General features: G+C 38.8%; 1 protein-coding gene across 11 annotated transcripts in view; it reads right to left on the bottom strand.

Moving 5' to 3' along the window:
- HHLA2 (HHLA2 member of B7 family) overlaps positions 1-26,936 on the bottom strand; it is a 149,247-nt gene that overhangs the window by 64,567 nt on the left and 57,744 nt on the right. For 5 of the 11 annotated variants that reach the window (XM_063704007.1, XM_063704009.1, XM_063704014.1 and 2 more), the window contains exon 2: positions 21,605-21,732. The gene's annotated coding sequence lies outside the window, so the exon portion shown is untranslated. Of the gene's footprint in view, positions 1-3,843; positions 3,931-20,265; positions 20,589-21,604; positions 21,733-24,156; positions 24,239-26,936 lie in introns of those variants that run through there. The other 6 variants (XM_063704013.1, XM_063704012.1, XM_063704011.1 and 3 more) reach the window with 5 other exon arrangements.

Below are 26,936 nucleotides of genomic sequence, written 5' to 3'. Positions count from 1 at the left end.
GGTGACATGGAGAGAGGAGCCATGGTGTGGCCAGGCCCAGCCTCAAGTCATCTGGGGTCAGGAAAACCCCTCCCCATCCCTGCCAATCTTCCTCACTGCCCAACAATATTCTTATCCTATTTAAAAATTGGGAAGCAATGAATTTCAATAACTTCAAGAAAAGATTCAAAAGGGGAAGGAATCCACAAAATGGAAAAAAAGGCCAGCCTAAGGATGTAGGAGTAGGAAATTTTTTTTTTTTTTTTTTAAGAGACAGTATAGGGCCATGGATTTGCTTTGCTCCTGCTGACAAGATTAAGTGCTCACAAGAATATGGAATGCAGTGCTACAGTTGTTCCCCCAATCTCCTCCATCTCTTTCTCCTTTGACCTCTTTCTCTGTATCAAGTATTCATAGGCACAAATCTTAGTAAAACAGATTGCCAGCTTGCTAGTGTTTGTGTGCACAAAGATAAAAAAAAAATCAATCTGAACTCCACACAGCAGAAGTAAAGGTATATACAATTATGCGACATCACGGTGTGTACTAGAGTTAATGCTAGGAATGATGGAACTCAGAAGAGAAAGTGATACCTCCTCTGTGAATTGATCGTAGTCCCCAAAGATAATTAAATAGTGCATTTTAAATTAAGAAGGACTTAGTTGGGGTCTGGAGACAAAAAGGGGTCTGATGAAGTCATCATAACCCTGAAAGATGTATGCTCGCAGTTCAGTTCCTGAACACTCTTAGCTTCGATTTCCACACTAGTAAGTTAGGACTGACTTGCCCAAGGTCACAGAGGTTAATGTCTATGTGGCAAAGAGTCAGACCTTACTCCATATCCAGTCTTTTCACTACCCCATGGATATAACTACGGGTAGGGTCCATACAGGACACCTGTTGTGCAGGACTTCAACCTACTTAGTCCACCTCTTACTCCAGCCACATTGTAGCAGTCAGTTCTGTGAAGGTTTTAACCAGGCAGCTACAGGGGCAGTCAGTGGCATTTTGCCTTGGTGCTGCACCACTGCCCAAAGAGCTCTGAAGCAGAGATTGAGAGCACCACAGGAATCCTCTCAGCACCCCCACAACACATGCACACACAACCCAGAAAGAGAGGAGGTAATATCCATGGGGGCCCTGGAGAGGATGAATAAATGCTCCCACTCCTTGCCCTTGTTGAATGGTTCTGAAACATATTTACTAATGTTCTCCAGAAAATCCCCCAGGATTAAGCATAGTTCCCAATGGTTGGGATCCAATCAGTAACACATCTGTGTTGACCTTCCCTCATTGCTGGTTTCACTCCCCCGAATCACAATCCTGCTCATGGGTACAAGACTACCCACACCAGCCTTTTTCCAAAATAAAGAATTGTGCATGACTCAAGCCTGAGAAAAACTGTCTTTATATAATTATCTCACAGAATATATATTTCTAGTCTTAGAACAGACTTGCATTTCTAACTACCCCACGGGTACTGATACTCTTGAAAACTCTTGGAATGCCATATTACACTGGTCAGAAGTACAGTATCGTCCTTTTGCCATGAAAACTAGCCTCTCCAGACCTTAATTTTGGCAAGGCACCACTTTTCTCCTTAATTTCAAAATGTTGAGTCCTCCCACAACTGTTCGTTCCTCAAGAATGTTCAGCTGTTGTGTTTTTTTAGTTTCATCATCACTACATTGAAGCTCTGTTCACAACCTCCATTTCACCATCTCACCAGATTAAACAGATTTTCTCCATTCCCTCTGTAAAATATACTCTTAGTTCAAGTTCCCTTGAGGCAGAGCCAGAAATGGTGATTATCATGCAGTGGAATTACTGAGGGTGAGCTTTCAGGAGAAAATTGTAAGGAATCAAGGAAGTAGGACAGAGAAAGGGAAGAAGCCAAGCAAAAAATGAGCTTGGCTGAGGTCTGGTCTCTATCTCACAGCATGAGGAGCACTGGAACCTGAGTGGCACCACAGACTTGCTCACCCTTGCTGCAAGGGGCCAGCTTGTCCTCAAATCAGCCTGTCGTTGGGCATGAGCCACCCCCGGGGAAACATAGCTTCCCAGGCATCTCTGGGCAAAGGTAAATCTCTGGAAAAGAGTGCATACAAAGGCCATTAGCAGCCAGCACTCACAGCAGCTGGAGTTTGGGTGCACCTGCCTAGAAAAGGGGATCTGGGCAGGACATCAACAGGCCCTACTGTTCATACTTTTCCCTGTCCCTTGACATAGCTAGTAGTCTGCAAGGTCCAGCCAGGGAGCAGAAACACCACAGGTTTTTGATAAAGAAGAAATTTATTATCTTACAGAAAATTGGCCACATGGGTGATGGCTGGGAAGCAATAGGGGTGAGTGAGGCAATCCAGAAATTAGCAGTAACAAGAAGCTGCTATAACCCATAAGGCTGGAGGGACAACAGAAGGAACTGTTGAGAGTCTGGACCGTCTGGGGGGATTTAGAGCCACTAAGAGGATGCAGAAGAGAGGCAGCCTCTGGCAGGACACCTCAGGAAGTAAGAATGGTGAATGGGGGGAACGTGGCTTCTTCCCTCCCCTCTCCTCCAGCCCTCCCGTTTTCTGCCTGTGCCTGTCATTGGCTGGACATACACAGAAGCCAGAGGGAAAGGCAGTCTGGGAAATGTGGTTTCTTGCAATGTGGCACATAGCAGAGTGAGGAAGGGCAGAAAAGAGAACAAGAACTGATAAGCAGACACTGACACACCGCTGCAGTACATCTGCACACTTCTGTTCATACCAAGTGAGTTATATACTTACCAAAACAGCCGTGTTTTGTCCATTTTCTCTGCTATGATGTAGAGTAGACTAGTTTGGGGACATAGACATCTCTTGAGATTAAAATAGAAGTAATCAAATCTGTGTCAGGCCCTAGTTACTGCAATCAAATGTGTATATACCATGTGTGATTTCTCTAGCTCAGTTTCTAGTTCTCAACTATGGAAAAGACCAACCTTGAAAGCTACACTCCTTTCTTGTGCCCAATACCCAATCTTAAATCTAGAAAAAGGGATAAGCTTTTTCTAGAGCTTGGCTCTAGAAAAGTTGGAGGATTTTTGAAGGTAGTATCAAGAATGCAGCTCCATTTCATCCATAATTTTGGCACAGACTGATTTACCAGGATGCTCCTCTCACTTGAATTTCCATTTTCTCCTTCTTATATCTGGGTAAATAATACTTAATGTTTGATATTACTTGATGTTTTCAAAATGTTAGCCATCACTTTAAATATTTCACTGTGCACTAAATAACATAAGTAAGCATTAAACATAGGTCCAAATTTAGTTGGCATATTTACATGTGTCTTTAATTATTATTTGCAAAGTTGTGTCAGTACTTGGGATTACTCAAGAGGCAGTTTAGACCAAGGCCACCCCAAGGGGCTTAACAAAATGATTACAGGCTTATTAGAAAACACAGAAAGACAAGCTTCCCAGGTGTTGTTCTCTACTACTTGCAAATCACACCACTGAAAAAAGACCATAGGCTTGTTATGAGTAGAACAATTTCCTAAGTACATATGCTAGATACAGACACATACCCCTATTTACACTTGGTAAAGTGAGAAACAACAGATTTCTGTAAATGTTCTTAATTCTATATTTCTTTAAAACAACATGGAAGGTCTATAAGTTACAACCCTCTACCAGATTTATAGTGCATTTTGGTGAATGGTAATACTATTTCTTATGCAAGAAATAGTATTTTTGTGTAGGAATATCTGCATACATTTGCCAAAACTTCATTTGTGCTAAAGATGATGACTGAATATGTCTTTTAAATGTTGTATTAAAATTTTTCTGTTCAAGGAATTTATACACATAGAGTAAAATATAGTATAGCAAATACTCACCTCTTCCCCAAATCCAATTCTCGATGGTCTCTCAAGCTTTCAAATCAGCCTTGAGATGTACCACAAGGGCATCCAGTTCTATATGTGCTGAGATGAGAAATCAAATCCATAATCATAACAAACAAGCAAATTTATTCTCACTGCCAATGTGGATGTGGGATGCAGTTCATTTTCAGTGATTAATGACTTGTGAGAATCAGAATTCAGATCATTATACTATGAACATTTCTCTTGATAATCCAAATGAATTACTCTGACTTGCCAAGAAATTTCAAAAAAATTAACAATTAAGCCAGCTGATTTTTTCCAATAAGAGGGGAACAATATGTCATTAATCTCTACAGAATATGATGGATGAAAATAACACAAATATATTAACAGATATTTTTGATGAATTTTGAATTCTTTGGGTATGTTTCCCCTGAAGGTAATATGTAAAATGTATAATTGCTTTTTATTCATGTAAGACTTATTTTTCCTATAAATATCAAAACTGGGACTAATATAACATCTTTTATTAATTTAGCCCAATTTCTCTCTGGAAAAATATATTTTCTCTGATCTAGATAAATATAAGCGATATAAGAATACAAATTTGGGGAGTCATGAGGAGGAGAAAGAAAGTGCTAATTTTTAAAAAGTAGGGGTATGTCAAAAGGACACAGGCATCAACTTTAAAGAGCCCATAATGACCAAAGCAGCTAGAAATTTTAAGCAGCAAAATAAATTATAATATTGGATTATAACCCAAAGAATAAAAAATCCATGTAATATAAATAATCCACTAATGTGCATAAATGGTTGAATACATAACTTTTTTCCATACCAAATAATTTCAAATAATATATATAAACATACTACCCTCCTCCAAGAGGTGGGGCAGCTTAATTTCCCTCCCCTTGAGTGTGGGCTGGATTTAGTCATTCAGTTCCAACAACCAGAGCATGGGGGAAAAAATAGTAATTTTATAATGGAAAACCCTGACAGACATTACTTTAACCATGTGATTGAGATGAACATTATCAGTAAGTCATGTTGCTATTATGTATCCCTACATGTGATAAGGGCACTACACCTGTGTAGTACTCTGCCACAAAACCCACAACCCCAGTCTAATAATGAGAAAAACATAAGACAAAGTCAAATTGAAGATAGTCTACAAATTACCTGAGCATTATACCTCAAAACTGTCAAGGTCACAAAAAAAACAAAAAAGGAGAAACTTGCAGTTTGGAGAAGACTAAGAAGACCTAACTGCTACCAGAGCCATCCTAAGCAAAAAGAACAAAACAGGAGGAATCACATTACCTGATTTTAAATTATGCTACCGTGCTATAATAGTCAAAACAGTGTGGTACTTGCATAAAAACAGACACATAGACCAGTGGAACAGAATAGAAAACCCAGAAAAAAATCTACACATGTACAGTAAATTCATTTTCAACACAGGTACCAAGAACATTCACTGGGGAAAAGATAGTCTCTTCAATATATGGTGCTTGCAAAACTGGATATCCATATGCAGAAGACTGAAACTAGAACCCCACCTCTTGCCATATACAAAAATCAAATAAAAGTGGATTAAAGACTTAAATCTAAGACCTCAAACCATGAAATGGTTACAAGAAACACTGGGGAAAATCTCTAGGACATTGGTCTGGGGAAAAATTTCTTGAGCAATACCCCACAAGCACAGGCAACCAAAGCAAAAATGGACAAATGGGATCACATCAAGTTAAAAAGCTTCCGCATAGCAAAGGAAACAATCAACAAAGTGAAGAGACAATCCACAGAATGGGAGAAAATATTTGCAAACTACCCCTCTGACAAGGGATTCATCACCAGACTATATAAGGAGCTCAAACAACTCTATAGGAAAAAATCTAATAATCCAATTTAAAAAAATGGGCAAAAGATTTGAATAGACATATCTCAGAAGATGTACAAATGGCAAACAGGCATATGAAAAGGTGCTCAACATCACTGATCAGAGAAATGCAAATCAAAACTATAATGAGATATCATCTCACCCCCGTTAAAATGGCTTCTATCCAAAAGACAGGCAATAACAAATGCTGGCAAGGATGTGGAGAAAAGGGAACGCTCATACCTTGTTGGTGGGAATCTAAATTAGTACAACAGTATGAAGAAAAGTTTGGAGGTTCCTAAAAAAACTAAAAATTGAACTACCGTATGATCCAGCAATCCCACTGCTGGGTATATACCCAAGAGAAAGGAAATCAGTATATCAAAGAGATATTTGCACTGCTATGTTTGTTACAGCACTGTTCATAATAGCTAAGATTTGGAAGCAACGTAAGTGTCCATCAACAGATAAATGGATAAAAGAAAATGTGGTACATATATACAATGGAGTACTATTCAGCCATAAAAAAGAATGAGATCCAATTAGTTGCAACGACATGGATGGAGCTGGAGATTATTATGTTAAGTGAAATAAGCCAGGCACAGAAAGACAAACGTCACATGTTCTCACTCATTTGTTGGATCTAAAAATCAAAACCATTAAACTCATGGGCCTGGAGAGCAGGTTTGTTACCAGAGGCTGGGAAGGGTAGTGGTGGTTGCGGGGAAGGTGGGGATGGTTAATGGGTACAAAAAATAGTTAGAAAGAATCAATAAGACCTATTATGTGGTAGCACAACAGAGTGACTATAATCAATAACATAATTGTAAATTTTAAAATAATTTTAAGAGTGTAATTGAATTATTTGTAATTCAAAGGACAAATGCTTAATAGGATGGATACCCCATTCTCCGTGATGTCCTTATTTTACATTGCATGCATGTATTAAAAGATTTCATGTATCTCATACATATATATACCTGTTATGTACCCACAAAAATTAAAATTGAAAATAAAAAAAAAAGACCTAATAACTAAATGCCTTGTGGTATTCTGGATTGGATCCTGAAACAGAAAAAGGAAGTTACTGGGAAAACTGGTGACGTTCAAATAGAATCTGTAGTTTAGTTAGTAGTATTGTACCATGATAATTTCTTAAGTTTTGACAAATGAACCATGTATATACAATGTTAACAAAGTGGAAGCTGGGCAAAAGTTAACAAGAACTCTTTTTTTTTTTTTTGAGACAGAGTTTCACTCTTATTGCCCAGACTGAAGTGTAGTGGCGTGATCTTGGCTGACTGCAACCTCCGTCTTCTTGTTTCAAGTGATTCTCCTGCCTCAGCCTCCCGAGTAGCTGGGATTACAGGAGCCTGCCACCAGGCCCGGCTAATTTTTGTATTTTTAGTAGAGATGGGGTTTCACCATGTTGGCCAGGCTAGTCTCGAACTCCTTACCTCATGATCCACCCGCCTCGGCCTCCCAAATTACTGGGATTACAACCGTGAGCCACCACGCCCGGCCAACAAGAACTCTTATAATATCTTCATAACTTTTCTGTAACTCTAAAATTATTCTAACATAAAAATGGTTATTACTCAGAACCAAATGAAAAAGCACAACATATACAAAGAGGTAGAATACAATAAAAGCAGTTTTAAGGAGAATTTAATCAAACATTTGTATTAAAAAGGAATAAAGGTAAGCAGATATTAAATGAGTATAAAATCTAAGTTAGAAAAATTTTTTTAAAAAGGGCTGGGCACAGTGGCTCACCTGAGGTCAGGAGTTCAAGAACAGCCTGGCCAACGTGGTGAAACCCTGTCTTTACTAAAAACACAAAAGTTAGCCAGGCATGGTGGTGGATGCCTGTAATCCCAGATACTTGGGAGGCTGAGGCAGGAGAATTGCTTGAACCTGGGAGGTGGAGGTTACAGTTAGCCAAGATCGTGCCATTGCACTCCAGCCTGTGTGACAGAGCGAGACTCTGTCTCAAAAAAAGAAAAATTCAAAAAAGTAGCAGGAAAATATAACAGTGGAAATAAAATAGAAAAAAATATATGTATACAATGGAAAAGGTTGAAGTCAAAAATTGATTAACAAGACTACAAATTGACAATAGACAAACTTCTGGCAAAATGAAGTGAGAAAATGTAGTATGTTAAAAAAGTTGGCATAACTACAGATAAAGCAGAGATGTGAAAAGATAATAGTATCAGCAACATTCTGCCAGCGGATTTAAAAACGGTTTTCTGAGAATCTTTCCTTAACTGACATACACACAAAATAGAAATCTTAAAGAGTCCTATAATTATTAAAGAAATTGGATAGCAGTTTAAAACCTTCACACACACACACAGAGGGAGAGAGAGGGAGAGCTCGAGCAGGCCCAGATGGTTTTCCAGACAAATTCTACCAAACTTCAAGGACAGCATTATTTAAACCCAGGAAAAGACTGTATTAGGACAGAAGATAATCTATTTCACTCAGGAGAAGAGATATGAAAATCTGGACAAAATGTTGTAAACCAAATCTAACAATATTAAAACAGATAATGTATTATGACTGTGCTAATCACGTTCTACAAGAAGCAGACACTAAGATGGGACACGATGTTCAAGGGATGTTAGTGAGGAAAATTCCTGTGAAGGATAAAGGGGGAAAGCAGAAGTGAGGAGAACTTTCCAACTGTGATGTTAAAGGAGAGAGGAAGGGCGGAAATGGAGTGAAAGGAACGTCAGGCTTGCAGCAGTTCTAAGAAAGTTTTGTCAGATGACTGGGGAACCCTTGCACCAAAGTCATCCATTAGAGGAGTCCCTTGTTAGCCTTGCCACTGTGCTCAGTCACTGAGGGAATGAATAATCAGTGGAGCATCAGCTGAGATCAGTCATGGCCATGACACAAAGGTGGTGATGATCCAGACAGCAGCACCTGGGGCTGCAATCACCCACATTCCCCGCAGTAGGAGATGTGAGCCCACATTTTCATGGCTGCCACAGTGACCAAGTTGGGTTTTCCCCAGGAATCCAAAGAAGATTTACCATTAGAAGATTTATAAATGTGATTTATCACATGTATCAGACCAAAGTCTGTGTGCCTCAGATTTCCTTGGCTCAAATGTGTCACTGACCTTAACTGTCACTGTGAGGCTCTGTTGAGTCATTTGCCCTGAGAGTGCCAAGCCTTCCTCCTTGGCCACCACCCAGAGCTGAGCCAACCAGGCACGTACCTGGAGTGTCTGGTTCCTCCTGATACTTCTGGAATGGAATGGAACTCTATACAGCAGGGCATGGGACTCAGCACTCTGAGCTGCTATTAAAGGGACTAGATGATGACATTGGGATATATGGAACTGTTTATTTCCTGTGAGGTAAATTTTAACCAACGGGAACGACTAGATCTGGGCAGATGAATCCCCCCATCTTCTTTCCTCCCGTGGAGGACTTTGAGGCACGGTTGTCTACATTCCCATTCAGAAAAGTCCTTCACACTGATGAATGCTACGACCAAGAGAATTGCTGGGTCTCTTTCTGACTATTCGTGAAGCAGTAGCCAGCATGGTAATCTGTCCCTTTACAAAGCTGCCCATCTTCCCTTGCCTTGCTTCCGCTTTCCTTCTCTCTCACAGCCCTGAGTTTTTAACCTCCCAAATAAAGCATCAGCATTTTAATCCTTGCTTCAGGTTCTGTTTTCTAGAAAACCCAGGCTAAAAGCATATTAAGCAGATTAGAGTTGAAAAACCAATCATCTGAATACATGCAGAAAAAAATAGATAATGTACAAAGTAATTGCAAATTCCTCATTGATGAGTAAAAGGTTTTAATGTGACAAAGAATATGTCTGAAAACCCTATAAAAACAGACAGAATCTTCAATGGGGAAACATTAGAAATAGTCCCTGTAAAAATCAATTATAAGGCAAGGATGCAAAGTCAACCAGTAATCCTACTCAGGCAGCAAATATGACAACGTATTGTGGTAATCATCAATAGTTTACTAATGTGACTATTTATACAGCTGCAGGCAGGGTTAAGTGAAACTAACAAGAATGATGCTGTACCCCCAAGACTAGCAACATGGACAAGTACCCTAACATCCTGGGCTGAAGGAGCAATTTACCAGATCTAGAGAGATTAGCGATCTGCAGAACAGACCATTAGTAGGGAGGTGAAGCCCACTCTCAGACACAGTAGATTTGTGGTGTGTTGCTGAAGCCCTGAAAGCCCTTTCTAATATATTTGTAGCGGATCGACTAGTTGTTCTTCAAAATTTCATATCCACCTAGAACCTCAGAATGGGAGCTTATTTGAAAATAGGTCTTTGTAGATGTAATTAAGGTGAAGACTGATATGAAATCATACTGGATTAGGCTGTGTCTTAAGTCCTATGAGAGGTATGAAAGGAGACACAGACGGCGGCAGAGACTGAAATTATATTGACACAAGACAAGGAACACCAGGAGTCGCCAGAAGTTGGCAGAACAAGGAAGGATTCTCCCCTAGAATCTTCAGAAGTGTGGGCCTGCCAACACCCTGATTTTGGACTTCTAGCCTTCAGAACTGAGAGGATCTGTTTTTCTTAATTTAAGCCACCACATTTGTGGTAGTTTGTTAAAGGAGCCTGAGGAAAGTAACACAATGCCTAAATTTGGAGAGAAATCTTTCTTCTTTCTTTCTTGACTGGGAAGTAGTAGGAAACAAATGGGAACATAAACAATGGCGTTGACATGACAATGGGAGCATAGCTTATACAATGATACATTGAACAGGGAGAAGCCACTCCAAACGCCAGTGCATTCCCCTTTAGAACACTACACACGCGTATACACACCACCAACTAAATGATATAAACATTGGAATGTGATATCCAGTAGGTCCAAAAATGAGAGTCAGTTCAATTATCTAACAAAAAGTTTATTTCCACCCCTGCCAATAACTCAGCCTAAGCAAACGAGAGAACACAAAATACCCAACCACCAGAGTCACCTGCTGTGAGGTGGTGGCGATGGTGGTTGCAATAATGGATTATAGGTCTCAGACAAAATGAGAAAAAAAAATCAAGAGCCCATCACGTACCTACTATGTCAGAACTGATTTAATTACCTGGCCACTAACTGGGCAAAATAAAAAACTGACATGCTACATAATATACACTATAATCCAAAAGAGGTGGGGTACAGGAATGGCATGCAAGTGACCAAAAAATAAAGCCCAACCTGGAATAAAACAGTTCAAAGAACAGAAAGGAAACCTTCACTTATATTAGGTCTATACTCTCTAGAAAAAAATATACAAAATAATTATATGTTTTATATTAGAAATTAATGACCAGAATATGTACACAACAAAACAAGTACTCAAAAACAAGCTAAACAAAATGATAGGATGAGAAGAGGATTGTAGATATGAGGAAACAAAATATGGACTAAAATTTCTAGAGATAACTAATAAGAATGTAGAGCTAGCAAAGTACAGAAGTGATATCACTGAAAGCCAAAGTAGAGGAAGATTTGTGATATCTTCATGAATTCAGATGAAAGAGATGAATGCACTAGATGAGGTTGAGCTATAGAACATAAATTGAATGCAATTAGATGAGGTTACATTATAGCACATAAATGACACAGTATTAGGATAATTGATATTGGCCCCTGAAGTCAAGAACTCATCAAATCAAGGAGTTGATACATAAATACAATGTAAGAAAACTTTTCTAAAATGAAGACAGAATTGAATCTGTTGATCTAAAGTTTCCACATTCTAGGAAAAGTTGATATAGAAAACTCAGAACCAAGACATAACTGAATTAAGCAGTTGAATGCCAAATAAGGGGAAGAAACATTTTACTTTTTTGCCTAAACAAGCAACAAAGAGGTGGGGCATGGGTGGAGAAGAAAAAGAAGATGCTTTGACTTCTCCACAAAAGACAACAGAGCATACCGATTCCAGGATTTTTTTTAAATTTCCTATTAGTGTGTGCTGTTTTCAAGGAGACAGCTAGCCCAGAACAGAAAAGGCAGCACCAGGAGGCATTTCTAGTAAATGCCCTCAAGGAACTTCTTTTCCCCTCTCCCTTCCTACCTCTCCTCCCTTGACTTCAGGACTGTATTGCATAATCTCTCCTGTGAGTTAGGCTTCCAACAATAAAACTAGGAAAAGGCTCACTGTAACCTCCACCTCCCGGGTTCAAGCGATTCTCCTGCCTCAGCCTCCTGAGTAGCTGGAAGGAGAGTAAAGTAGCATTTGCTAAAGTCCACGTAGCAAGGAAATACCAAGGAATTGTTTCCAACTTGAATTGGGGAAAATGAAGTGTTCCCAACTTGAATTGGGGAAAACAAAATGAAACTGAAAACTAATTCAAAAAAGTCGATTACTTGACTTGAAGAGAACTGAATGTCTTGTATTGTCAGAATCAAGGAATCCCCACATGGAATTTGAACCAATCAAAGTGCAATTAGCAGGGGAAAATGTTGAGAGAGATGTTAGTTAATAAAATGTTTGTCTCAGCATACTGTCAGGAGAATAAGGGGTAGGAGGTTGAACCCTGGATGGTAAAATATTTACAGTTTCCAGTAATCATGGTTTCCAGGTATCATGCTATTTCAGACCTGTTATCAAAAGACTAACCCTCCTACTACAACAGAACAGAAAATGAAATCAGGTATTTTCTCTTTCAAACCCATTTATATACCATTTTAAAGTCAGACTGTTTAATCTTCATGTTAATATTCATTTCCCTACTATAAAAATCAGATCTATGTAACTCACAAGTATACATTCTTGTGTGAATTAGAAAATAGCAACACAGAAATCAAATCTAGATTACTTGTCTTATTTCCTAAACTGTAGCATATCTCAACTTTCTTCTAAAATGAGAATATCAACCCACTACCTCAGCTCAGTTATGTGGATTACCTTTTATATTGTACAGGCAGCACACAAACCACAGAGCTCATAGGCAATACTTGGTAAATGCGAGTCACTCGGATGAAACCAATTTAGAAGCAGAAGAGAAACAATAGAGGAGTTAAGGTAGCAAGCAGGAAGAAGTGAAAAGTAAAGTATGCTGCTTGGTTCCAAGAAGAAAGGAGGAGGCAAGATGACCTTGAGGCTGCTTGAGTTGAGGGAGAAAGGGGTAGAATCCTTATGAGAAAAGATTACAAGAATTTGCCAAGCAGATTAAAACTACCACGGGCCACCCTCAACTTCCAAAAGGGAAAGAGAAACAATGCAGTCTCTCAAATTAGCCTAAGGAAGAAAATAGGAATATAAGAGACAAGGACAATTGAAATAATTGGGGGCAGGGGAGGAAAATTGTTGTGGGGTGGGGGAGGAACTAAGGGGTAAGAATTGAATTGGAGTTACCTTAATAAAAAAGACTGCAAGAAGATAACTCTAGAAGAAAGCAAATGCTTCAAGAACAACAAACGTGTTTGGAATCCTCAGAAAAGTAAATAAAAGTGGGAAAATAGAACCTATACATACTTAGTATTCAGTCATCTATTTCTGCAGTCATGTCTCTGGAATTCACAGGGAAGACAAAAGAACAGTAAAAAGAAGAGGTAAAAAGCTTTTCAAAGACAGCTTGCAGAACTATGTCAGAGCATGCAACACTAAAAGCACAAGAGTGAACAGGAATTAGAAATGTAATCTACAAAGCACACTTAGGATATAATGTTTTGCATATAAAATAAAACGCTAAATTCAATGGGGAAAATTGGTTTGGAGGGCCTAGGTCTCCTCACACTCAAATTTTAAGGAGACTAACTCCAAGATCAGAAGACATAAATTAGAAGAGATATTGTGCATGTATAATTCCTTCCTTTCCAGTGAAAGGAAGAGAAAATTTCAGTGAAAATGAGAGAAAGGAAATTCTCTCATTTCATTGTACTGCTATGAACTATTTCAGCTGTGTTAGAAGCTAAACGTAAATATTTGATGTCATTAGTCATTTTTGATTACTCTCAATTCCAAGATTAAAGAACATTTAGATAAATATGACAGCATTATTAAAATAAAGTGTTTGGGTATTTAGATTTCTGTTACAAGCAATAAGAGCAACATCCTGGCTTAGACAACAAAGGGAATCTTCTGAGAAACATAACTGAGGCTTCTAGGAGCCTCTGGCCAGCTCTACCCAGGACGTATGTCACTAGGTTTCATGTCTCTGCTTTGCCTCCTGTGGGTTTACCTTATACACAACCTAGCTTCCCTCGTGGTAATGAAGTGGCTGTAGATGTTTCAGGCCTGACCTCACACACCACTAAACCCAGACGAAAAGAACTGGAGCTTCACCAGCGCTTCTTATTAAGGAGAGAAGCTTATGTCCTGGAAGCCCCAGCAAACCATGTTTTTCCTATTATTGGCTCACCTGGTTTATATTCCTAATCTACCCATCACTCTGGCTTTCCCTACCCCCTAACTGGTTTCGTCTAAGAGCACTATTTTAATAAATCACTTGCACCTGAATCTTTGACTCATCAACTCCTTGTGGTGAAATCTTTTCTATGAAACAAAGGCATACAGTGAAACCCCATGGCAGGTTGTCCTTGAATTCCCTGGGCTGTTTCTTCCCACCCTGCCTCCTGTCTCCGCAAAAGCTGGTACTTCATGCTGTGAACAGGACGCTTGCTTACTCATCTTCTCACACACTGTCTCTCCCAGGTTCTGTGCTGTTTCCCCTCGACCCACCCAGCCTTCCCCTTCTGTTGGTCCTTTCAAACCTCTTCCTTGTGTACTCTGAAAACATCATTACCCAATAAACTGCCCGTTACCCACAACGTGCTCAGATTGCTGCTGCTTTCCCTCCTCAGTTGGAACTCAATTCTTTCCCCAAAGCACCATTTCCCTATCTCCTTTTTCTTAAGAAGAGTTGCTCATTTTCCCGTCTTCTCGCCACACTGGAATCTGAAAATAAAGCTGGGAATCTCGTTATCCAACTGTGCTCTTTCCAAGCCATCGCTCCTGTACCTTTAGGGATTCTATATCTCACTGTGAGAATCTAAGTTTATTCTAGAGTGACCCTTGCTCCTACACGAAAGGGTACCTAGCAAATGTCAATAGTATTTGAGCTGAATAGGGCATATAAGTTTGAGTTAGAGTATAATTTGTACCTTTATGGGTCTGAAATATTTAAGAAATGCTTGCCACTTGGGTCATCTGAGCTTTTCTATGTCCCTTCCTCCTTTCTTATCAGCAAATCTAAAACTCTAGGAAGAAAAAGTCAAGAACTCCAAAACTAGTTACTTCTACTCCACTCAGCGTAGCATTTCCATAGATTCCTGCACTTATCACCCAGAACTTTCTGTTCCACCCCTGAATTTGCAACTCAGAACATACTACTCCGACGGAATTCTTCATAATCTGACTACTCCTCACCTTTCTCTCCTCCCACCACACTAACAAGATTTCTAAGCTCTGACTCCATCGGTTTCACCCTTTTCACTTATCTATAATAAATATGTATTATATTTATATAACATGTTTACATATTTATGTATTATAATAGTTATATGATTATATATATATATTTTTTTTCTGGGTCTTTTACAAAAGTGATTTAACTTTTTGAGTCTTTTTTAAAACTAAGTTTATTTTCCTTGTTGCCAAGTTGATATAACTACAGAGCTACTAGCTTTGCATGAATGTAATTAGATTAGGAATATAATTTGTCAATTTGGAAATAGGAATATTATCAAAGTCGGTCATAGTAACATTAATTTTGTGTAATTGACAGGATATTGTAGTGATTGCAGTTAAGGAATATAGAGTATGGGACAAAAAAAGAAAAGGTAAAAGGTTTTCACCTTCAGAAGGTGTTCTTGGTGATGTCTCTAATCTAGGTTAAATTAGATAGAAAGGATCTCATTTCTCGAAGGTGGTGTCTAGGACAGACCTGGATAGCCATGGAGAAGACATCCCACCTGAAACAGAAGTATTAAAGCAAGGAAGCTGCAAGTGTACATTTGCCTATCTCAGGTTTGTATCTTAATCTCTTATCACTTGGGAATTAGTGGTTTGAACTCTAAATGGTAAGCAGCAATGTGCAATGACAGACTCTAAGATTCCAAGATCGAGGACTAAGGAAAAACAAGCCCCCATTCGTTACTCAATTTTAAAATGAGCCTCTGAGGGGACATTTAACAGTATTTACAGAGAGAAAAAAATCTGAATCTGCAGTTATTATAACAAGCTGCACCTGCTAACTGCATTCTAGTCTCCAACAGAAAAAGATGCAATACAGTACATTATCTCCGAGACCTGCTGGAAATGAATATCCAGAGAAAAGCAAGCTTCTAAGGGTGAAGCCTATGCTGAAGAAAGAGAAATATGCATTTTACTGAAGATGGTGCAGTAAAAGGGGCCTGCAAATATATACTGGAAACTTTAGTTGGGGCTAAATTAGAAGGATTTTGAACATATAAACACTACAACTGAATACCAAGGAAAGGTGTGTACATGCTATAAAGATAGTATTGTGTTAGAAAGGAGAACCTAAAGTTATAATAAGCCAGAATAGCAGGATTTTTCTGGTGGTGTATGTTTATAGCCCCAGTTAAACGGAATGGACTTGGATCCTCATTTTCTTTTCTAGGAGAGTCAGGTCAGAGTCCTAGATAGGGAATACCTAATAGCTAGTCTCATCTGACAGAAGAATAAGGAGGAAGGAATTTCTCTTGAGTAGGCAATTGGTCTTCCCAGAAATTAAGTCAGGAAGCAACTGGCTCTTGGATAGCCCCTGGGTCGCTGCTATGCAGATACTTGGAAAAGGGGTATTCATTCCTACTAGGCAGGGGAAAAGTTTGCATGCCTGCAGTCAGAAGTCAGTTAGACAGACATTCAAAGCCTCAAAGAGAATGCTGGTTATGTAACTCAGAACAAACTCTCCACTCCTAGGCAAGTCTCTGGGAATTTAGAGTTGACATGACAACCTCAGGAGGAAAAACGCCTTGTTTAATGCTGTACTACGTGACCTACACCGGTTACTGACCAGAGCGAGGAGAAGCCACTCATAATCACTGGTTAATGATCAAAATATTAAGCTATGGTCTATTTTAAGCACCTGGAGGAAAACTCAACACAGGAATTGGTTTCTTTCCCAGCTCAGGCCAACTGATAGAACATGCTGGTGGGCCACACGCCAAAAGTAGGCAGAGCCTTCATTCATGGATTTATTTAAGAGCCACCAAACTTTCAGGCTACTCAATATGATTATATAGGAAATCATTTGTCTTTTACATCTATATTCTGAAATAATAATATTAAACACTTTCTACATACCAGGCACTTTGCTAAGCACTTTGATAAATTTCATTTAATCTTCACAGCAATATTAGTCTACCCCCATTTTACAGATTAGGAAACTGGCTCTGAGAAAAATATACTACTGGTTAATGATGAAGCAGGTAAATGCACCAAGGATTACTTGACTCTAGAGACTATGATCTTGACCACTACACTTTATTGCATCTTTTGATTAAAATATGCTTATAATGGGATATGACACCAATTTGCCATTCTGGACAGAAATTATTTCCTCCAAGTTTCTAGGAAATGGGAAGCTCAAGTTTGTTTTGTCAGGTACCAGTAACACAAAAAAACCTAAATTACATGTTCATATTTTTTTCTATTATCCAAAGTCCCAAACAATAGAAACCCAATGAGAATTGAATCTTAACTTTTTGAATCTTGTTTTAGTTATTAAAAAATGACATAAACTTAATGATTCTCCCTTGAGACAGTGGAAATATCTAGGAGACTTCTAAGTTTCTTGTATTAGAATTCAAAGATCACGATTCTTCTGCTAGATAACCACTACTACGGTCCTTTTGTTTCCACCACAGAATGGAACGCAGTGCATCTTGGAACAGCTAATAAAACTCTGTAGTGTAACTAGATGAACAATTACAAGTAAGAATACACTCTTAGAGATTTTTTTAAAGTTCCCAGATAATTTTCAAAACAAACATTGCTCATCCCTCTTTCACTGTCTTACCAGAATGTTAGGCATTTTCCTCATTTTTGCTAAGTTCTTTTATTTGAAATATATCAGCATGTTCCTTCAAGACAACCTTTTACTAAATATTTGTTTGGTGCATATGCACAATACATAGTATATGCACTAAATCAATTTAAAAGATCAGTCACTAATTTTTTCCTAATGGGAAAATAAAGTGTCAGCTAAAAACCACCCATATTTGATTTATTCATGCCCACTTTTAAGTTCTAGGTATAAACAACTTAGAAAGAAATCCTTACCTTACTTAGAAATTCATACCGTCTAGTCAAATGCTAAGTAGTCCATAAGAATAAACATTGAATTCAGCTATTAGTTTCTCAGAGAGTAAAGTCTAAGGTACGTTTGATTTGTTACCTATGACAGACCAAGGAAATCACATCATCACCAAGGACTCCCTCCTTCAAACTAAGCCCCACCCAGATCTGAGTCAGTACAGATCTGAAAAGTCCAGGAATTAGAAGATGCAGTTTCAGACAACATATTGAAACAGCTAAGCATTGAGCTGTGGGAGCAGTGGACTCTGGTTTCCATGCTATGGTGTCAGCTTCACCATCAACATGACACAGGCAACCTCCTGAGGTTGGACTGCCTATGACCTGTCTAGCTTGCTGCAGAGTTGTAAAGAAAATTGTGTAGCTGGTTGCAGTGGGTGCCAATAGTTCTGTGAGAAAGAACCATAACCCTACCCAAAGTTCATCTGCACCTACAATTCCCATTACAGTTCTGGTCGCTACAACACCCAAGCTTAAACTCAGCTTCAGAGAAATAAAGACCTCTCTGAATAACACATGGAAAGTTAGGCAGTGCCCAGCCTCTATGCTGTCATATCATTTAATCTCTCTCTCCCTCAGTGTCACATGCATGGCATGCATGCACATACAACAGATGCTAAGAGTCATGCTTCACTCACTATTGTATCCCAAACAACTACCACTTACTTACTAGCACATAGTAGCTGGTCAGTATCTGTTTGTTGAGTGCATGGAAGCAAAAGTTACAAAGTGAACAAAAAAGTACCTTAGGAGGACAATAAACAGGACCCTTCTGTCTGGAACAAAGGATGCCATCCAAGCCTTGGCACAGCACACAAATCCCCTGATCATATAATCATAGGGCCCTGTCTAGCTTTATAGCCTTTGGGCATTACTCACCACATCAACGTTAACCTCCTGCCACACATGCACACTCAGGGGAGAGGGCAAGGTACATTTGGGGAACTCCCCCTCTTCTTCCCCATCTCTTCCTTGACTTCCTTCTTCTCTAGTCAGAGTCATCCATAGTGAGCCTTCTGCTGCCCACTGGAAACTGGGTTGAAAGCGCCAGGGCTCTTCCTAGAATCCCCAAAGTCACCCACGCCAAGGTTTTCTTTTTTGTTTGTTTTTGTTTTTGGTTTTTTTTTTTTGTTTTTTTTTTTTTTTGAGACAGAGTCTCTTTCTGTCGCCCAGGCTGGAGTGCAGTGGCACGATCTCGGCTAATTGCAAGCTCTGTCTCCCAGGTTCACGCCATTCTCCTGCCTCAGCCTCCCGAGTAGCTGGGACTTTGAACCCAGTTTCCAGTGGGCAGCAGAAGGCTCACTATGGATGACTCTGATTAGAGAAGAAGGAAGTCAAGGAAGAGATGGGGAAGAGGAGGGGGAGTTCCCCAAATGTACCTTGCCCTCTCCCCTGAGTGTGCATGTGTGGCAGGAGGTTAAAGTTGATGTGGTGAGTAATGCCCAAAGGCTATAAAGCTAGACAGGGCCCTATGATTATATGATCACGGGATTTGTGTGCTGTGCCAAAGGCGCCCGCCACCACGCCTGGCTAATTTTTTTGTATTTTTAGTAGAGATGGGGTTTCGCTGGGGTTCCTGGTTTAGCCAGGATAGTCTCAGTCTCCTAACCTCGTGATCCGCCCGCCTCGGCCTCCCAAAGTGCTGGGATTACAGGTGTGAGCCACCGTGCCCGGCCGCCAACTTTTATCATTAATAAGATCTATTATGAAATGAAATCAAAATCAAACTGGGACTTAAAAGATGCAGGCAATCCCTCCTTTCACCTCTGAATCTCCATGGCCATGTAGTTAATGGTACATCACACCACTGTAATATTAGTTTAGGGAAATAGCAGAGCTCCTAAAGCATACACATGAGGAGAGCAGACTCTCATGGAATTTGAAAATAGAAGAATTACATATTTTTTGAAGATTTTTGAAGTTTTAGGAAGAAATGCCGTATGCATACAAACATGCCTGTTATGCAGAGATTGTTCAAGCTGAAGGTAAAAATAGAATCACGGTTTTAAATCATATCAATGGCTGAGAAAGGAAAGAACAATTTCTCTGAGATTTATGTCACAGAGAAAGTGGCTATGATATGTATGCCATTATTGAAGACTAGATCAACAGTTTTAGGTTACAAACCTTTCCCTTGCAACATATTCTTCATTTCAGGAAGGGGTACCTGAAAGGAAGTAGGATGAACCATTAGGACCCTATATTAGGGGAACCTGTAGGGCCACTGCTTGCAAGAGCTCAACTGTTAGGCTTTGGGATCTGTTACCATTTCAACATCACTTTTGGTCTCTTCTGCAAAGTGCCTCCACGATGTCTTCAAGTGACTGGGAGAAGAAACGGCATATGGAATATGGTTAACCCTGATTATATCTATGCACGTGTACCTACACTAAGGCTCAGGGGAGAATTTAATGTTGGCATTGAACATTTATTAAATTGGCAAATGTTCTGAGGAAGTAAAAAGTATAACTGTCATGTAACTTGAGGATGTGAGAGCAGCTACCGGTTGCATCCTCAGATCAAATAGGGCTGAAATTAGTCATCCAACTGGAGTCTTTCAGTTGTCGAAATACTGCAGAAGAAAGTGAATTTAAACTCTAAAGCTGAGAGGTGGACAGACATGGCTAAAATGTAGATCTTAAATTGGTCTGACAGGGAGATTAGGAATTACGGTCCTCATATATTAGGCATTTACTGAATCAGTTCAATCAATATTTATTTCCAGCAAAAAAGTCTCCTAATATTTCAGCTATTAAAAACCTTGAGGTGTTAAACTCACATATTCATTTTCCAAGATGCTAAGTGTGGTGCCTGTCATCATTTGTGCATGTCATGCCTTCCTGGCCCATTGTTGCTGTGAAAGGACATAAAGTAATTCAGGCCTAGGCATTAAAGTGGAATTGGAAGATCAAGAGAGGACTGCACTCATACCTGCTAAATGTTAAGCCACAGAAGGTTCCAACAGACTTGGATAACACCTTAAGTCAGAATCCACTGGCCTTCAACATCTCTCAGCTGGGAGTACCCTAATTAACTAACAATTCAGAACAGCTCTACAATTTAGGATTTCTGTCCAGCCAGTGAATTGCCCCTCAAAACAACTTTTTCAAGAAATCTCCTATTGAAAACCTGAACTTGCCTTAAAGGACACTATTTAGTGTTGCCCTAATTCAGTGTACCTGAATTGCAATTCTTTTTTTCCCAAATATACTCTACTTTCTTTGGCATCTGTGTTGATTTTTTTCTTAGTTAATGTAACAACAGAACTGCCACATCAGTGCAGGGGCTTCCTGAGGCCTTCTATATGCTCTCTGTGATCTATTCTTAGTTCTCCGTTTTCCTGGTATTGCTTCATATTCAGGTCTAGAATAGCATCAACCACCTTCAGTTTTGCAGTGAGTTAGCTTTTAAATTGCTTCAAAGTGCTTTCACAACTCTCTTAATGATCATTCTGGGAAACAGCCAGGGTAAGGGATCCTCCTGCTTCATTTAGGATGAGGAAACAGGTGCTAAGAGTGAACAAATGATACACCTAATGAATAAGTGTCAAAGTTGGGCATTACATTAAACATCTGCCATACTCCTTTCACATCCCCTCGGCTCACCTTTTTGTCCTGGACATTGTTGAGGCAACAGGCTCCACACAGGTGCCCTTACCAGCACTTCATCCCAGCTGTACTACGCATCTGTCTTGCTTGTTATCCCAGGGATTCTCTGCTTTCTAGTGAGACTCCTAAAACAGAGAAAATAAAAACCCTCCAGTGTTAATTTTAGCCTATGGAGGTCAGGCTGTTCCCCTGTTTTCTCTCTGGTTGACAATCCTGAAGTGTCTTCTATGTGGTTCCTTAAAGCATCCCCACCAAGACTAAGCCCCAGTTACCCACAGGCATAGCCAGCTGAACAGCACACTCTTGGATTAGCTCTCCCTCCTTCCTGTTTTACTCTTCTTAAGGGCCCCTCCCCTGTTCCCTGGATTCACTTCCCAAAATAAAATACTTGCTTTTCTCTTGCAAATTTAAGTTCCTTATAGATGGTGGATATTATTAGACCTTTGTCAGATTCATAGCTTACAAATATTTTCTCCTATTCTGCAGGTTGTTTACTCTGTTGATAAGTCTCTTTTGCTGTACAGAAGCTCTTAAGTTTAAGAGCTTAAGTTAATCTTAAGTTTAAGATCCTGCTTGTCAATTTTTGCTTTTGTTGCAATTGTTTTTGGTGTCTTTGTCATGAAACCTTGCCCATTCCTATGGTAGGATGGCATTGCCTAGGTTGCCTTCCAAGGTTTTTATAGTTTTGGGTTTTACATTTAAGTCTTTAATCCATCTTGAGCTGATTTTTGTATATAATGTAAGGAAGGGATCCATTTTCAAGCTTCTGCATATGGCTAGCCAGTTATCCTAGCACAATATATTGAATAGGGAGTGTCTTCCCCATTGCTTGTTTTTGTCAGCTTTGTTGAAGATCATAGGTGTGTGTCCTTATTTCTGGGCTCTCTATTCTGCTCCACTTGTCTATGTGTCTGTTTTTGTACCAATACCATGCTGTTTTGGTTACTGTAGCCTTGTAGTATAGTTTGAAGTCAGGTAATGTGATGCCTCCAGCTTTGTTCTTTTTGCTTAGGATTGCCTTGGGTATACAGGCTCTTTTGTGGTTGTATATGAATTTTAAAATAGTTCTTTCTAGTTCTCTGAAGAATGTCACTGGTAGTTTGACAGAAATAGCACTGAATCTGTAAATTGCTTTGGGCAGTATGACCATTTTAATGATATTGATTCTTTCTATCCATGAGCATGAGATGTTTTTCCATTTGTTTGTATCTTTTATTTCTTTGAGCAGTGTTTTGTAATTCTCATCGTAGAGATCTTTCACCTCCCTGATTAGCTGTACTTTTGGATATTTTATTCTTTTTTGGCAGTTGCGAATGGGATTGCCTTCCTGATTTGGCTCTCAGCTTGGCTGTTGTTGGTGTATAGGAATGCCAGTGATTTTTGTACATTGATTTTGTATCTTGAAACTGTTGAAGTTGTTTATCAGCTGAAGGAGCTTTTGGGCTGAGACAATGGGGTTTTCTAGATATAGAATAATGTCATCTGCAAACAGATAGTTTGAGTTCCTCTTTTCCTATTTGGAGGCCCTTTATTTCTTTCTCTTGACTAATTGCTCTGGCTAGGACTTCCAATACTATGTTGAATAGGAGTGGTGAGAGAGGGCATACTTCTCTGGTGCCAGTTTTTAAGAGGAATGCTTCCAGCTTTTGCCCATTCAGTATAATGTTGGCTGTGGGTTTGTCATAAATGGCACTTATTATTTTGAGATATGTTCCTTCAATACCTAGTTTATTGAGAGTTTTTAACATGAAGGGATGTGGGATGTTTAATTTTATGGAAAGCTTTTTCTACATCTGTTGAGATAATCATGTTTTTTATTCTTTAGTTCTGTTTATATGATGAATCACATTTATTGATTTTTGTATGTTGAGCCAACCTTGCATCCTGGGGATGAAACCTATTTGATCATGGTGGATTAGCTTTTTGATGTGCTGCTGGATTCGGTTTACAAGTATTTTGTTGAGGATTTTTGCATCAATGTTCATCAAGGATATTTGCCTGAAGTTTCCTTTTTTTTGTTGTGTCTCTGCCTGGGTTTAGTATCAGGATAATGCTGGCCTCATAGAGTGAGTCGGGGAGGAGCCCTCAAAGAGCCACAAACAGAAGTACCATTTGACCCAGCAATCCCATTACTGGGTACACACAGATGAATATAAATCATTCTACCATAAAGACACAGGCACACAAATGTATATTGCAGCACTATTCATAATAGCAAAAACTTGGAATCAACCTAAATGCCTATCAATAACAGCTTGGATAAAGAAAATGTGGTAATATACATAATGGAATACTATGCAGCTATTAAAATGGAAGGATATCACATCTTTTGTGGGAACATGGATAGAGTTGGAGGCCATTATCCCTAGCAAACTAACTTAGGAACAGAAAACCAAATACCACATGTTCTCACTTACAAGTAGGAGCTAAATGATGAGAACTCATGAACGCAAAGAAGGGAAAAACAGACACTGGGGTCTACTTGAGAGTGGAGGGTGGGAGGAGGCAGAGGAACAGAAAAAATAACTATGGGGTACTAGGCTTAATACCTGGGTGATGAGATAATCTGTACAACAAACCCCCATGACATGAGTTCACCGATAAAACAATCCTGCACATGTACTTCTGAACCTAAAATAAAAGTTAAAAATAAAGAAAACAATTTGAAAGGGTTATATTAAAGGACATTTTCTCTGAATTAAAAAAAAGTACTTGCATGAAAGACTTATTTCAGGCTCTGCTTGGGAAAATCTCAGTTGAAACAGGCTACAAACACATTCTTTCGATTTTTCTGGTTCATTCTTCTCATTACCCTATTAATCACCAGACCTGAAATTCAATACTCATTTTTTTTTCATTTCCAATCACAGACAAAGGCTATAAGATTTAATATTTGAAAACCAAGTATAATCTTTTTATGCTCTGTATCACTTGCACACATTAGGTGTTTAATAACAAGAATTGTGATGACCTTTAAGGTAGCAATTGTTTAAGAAGAAGGATGCATATATAAATATAAGGAAAAACACATAAGTTGCTATTCAACAGATGGTTTGAGAGAGCTGGAAGTAACTATCTTTACTCAAAGACATTTCTAGGGTTGGTCTATAAAGCTTTCTGCCTGGCTTCCTTTCATACTATGTTTTCTAATAAGATGTAAAATAAGCCATAAGATTATTCTTATGGCTTATTTTAGATAGATTGATGGCTTATTTCAAACAGCCTCACTGAGGAGAGAAAACAGAATGACACCTTTATAGCTTTGAGTTCTAAAATAGCAATAATATCAGTATTTGCCAGGTGTAATTATATATGCATATATGTATTAAGGGAGTTTTGTCCTTCAATAATTTTATAAGAATGAAACATGGCCATTTATATTTATTTCTGGTACAATAAGGATATTGAGGAAAAAATAAATGAAAACTCTTAGATGAAGTACAATCTTGCTACCAGCATACGAGCACAAGATCAAGAAAAACCAACTGCTGAATATCAAACAATTCTTGATTTGGAAAGGACAGATCTAGACCTAAATAGTAGTCCAAAGGGAGCAATTCTATTCAGTGTATGCAGACTATCAGATCAGTTGGCAACACTGCTTCTAATACAAGAGCCAACAAGTATCACTTTATAATATCTGACAGATACCAGGAATCAGCAGCCTGGGTAAACATTGCTGTGCTTGCTTGTCACTAAAGATTGAGAGGCAATGTGTTATGTTATAAATATGAAGAAAGGAAACTAAGACCCAGTTTCTGGATCTTAGATATAGTAACTAAAATATTTAACACTGTGGAGCAACCGATTGAGTTTATTCCATGACTTGCCTAAAGAACACATTAACAATTTGTATAGATTAGCCAAGTAATCCATTTCCCTGAAAGCATAGAGATACCTATGTCAGTTACTATTCTATAATCTGAACACCAGAATTATCCACATGATTAATAATGAAAAAATTATTAAATAACATTTTAATTATAGTTTGTTGGAACAGATTACTTCAGTTGAAAAAATTATAAAGTGAAAGCTGTTTATATAATTGCTTTTAATCCTTTAGGAAAATATATTTTTATTTAAATAAATATATATATAAATGTATATAATTATATATAAATATGTTTTTAAAATATGTTTAAAAATATATTTAAATTAAATATATTTATATTTGTTTCTATAAGCCCATCCCTTGACTAAATATATTTAATCATGCACACACACACACACACACATTTCATTTTTAAAAATTCCTCTTGAAGCTCTGTGCAATGTACTCTTTGGTCAGAGAGTGAAATACCTTTGTTTCTATAAGCCCATCCCTTGACTTCACATTTTACCGGAATGTAAGTTCTCATAGGTATATTATCATGGCTTTTCCTAGCATCCAATTGTATGAAAATTTGATTGTTGTTTACATGGCCATCTCGGTAAAGGCAATGTTATGAAAATGCTCTAATCAATTTGCTTGACATTCTATATGCTGACTTGGCAATAATCACTGGCAGTATACATATTCAGAAAAGAGCGAGGAGTGCCAGGCATGGTGGCTCATGCCTCTAATCCCAGCACTTTGGGAGGCCAAGGAGGGCAGATCATGAGGTCAGGAGTTTGAGACCACCCTGGCCAGCATGGTGAAACCCCATTTCTACCAAAAATACAAAAATTCACTGGGCATGGTGGCATGCGCCTGTAGTCCCAGCTACTTGGGAGGCTGAGGCAGAAGAATCACTTGAACCTGGGAGGCGAAGGTTGCAGTGAGCCAAGATCGTGCCACTGCACTCCAGCCTGGGTGACAGAGCGAGACTCCATCTCAAAAAAAAAAAGAAGAAAAGAGAAGAAAAAAGAAAAAGAGCCAGGAGTTCATAACAAAGAGAACAACAACGACTGAAGAATAGTAGGTGCTATAAATGGCTGTGGCTGGTGGTCACATTTTAGTGGTGGAGACAACCAACAGGATTCAACAGGATCCAACAAGACCAACAGCAGAAAAATCATTCTTTCAACCCCTTGATAAGGCTAAGGTATCAACTAGTGACAGACAGGGTGGACTTTATTGGATATGCGTTATGAGGTCTTCATTTTGTAGGAAATTACATACTTGCTCTGGAAACAGGGCAATTATGTGAAATGTTAATGAATACTTTCAAACAAAGGAAATGTCAAAATAGCAAAGTGGGATTGAATTTTATGAGGAGGTTAATTTCTAAAGTCAGCATATGAAGCAAAACATTCACAAAGTCAAAATTACCCCTGAAAATGCCTTATGAAAATCCCTTACCACAAAGGAACAGAGAGAAGCTTCTTGAGTCTGACAGGAGATTTTTAT

The sequence above is a fragment of the Gorilla gorilla genome, chromosome 2 (genome assembly GCF_029281585.2).
Source record: "Gorilla gorilla gorilla isolate KB3781 chromosome 2, NHGRI_mGorGor1-v2.1_pri, whole genome shotgun sequence".
NCBI lineage: Eukaryota > Metazoa > Chordata > Mammalia > Primates > Hominidae > Gorilla > Gorilla gorilla.
The sequence above is the reverse complement of the archived record's forward strand: the minus strand, read 5'-3'. Positions and strand labels throughout refer to the sequence as shown.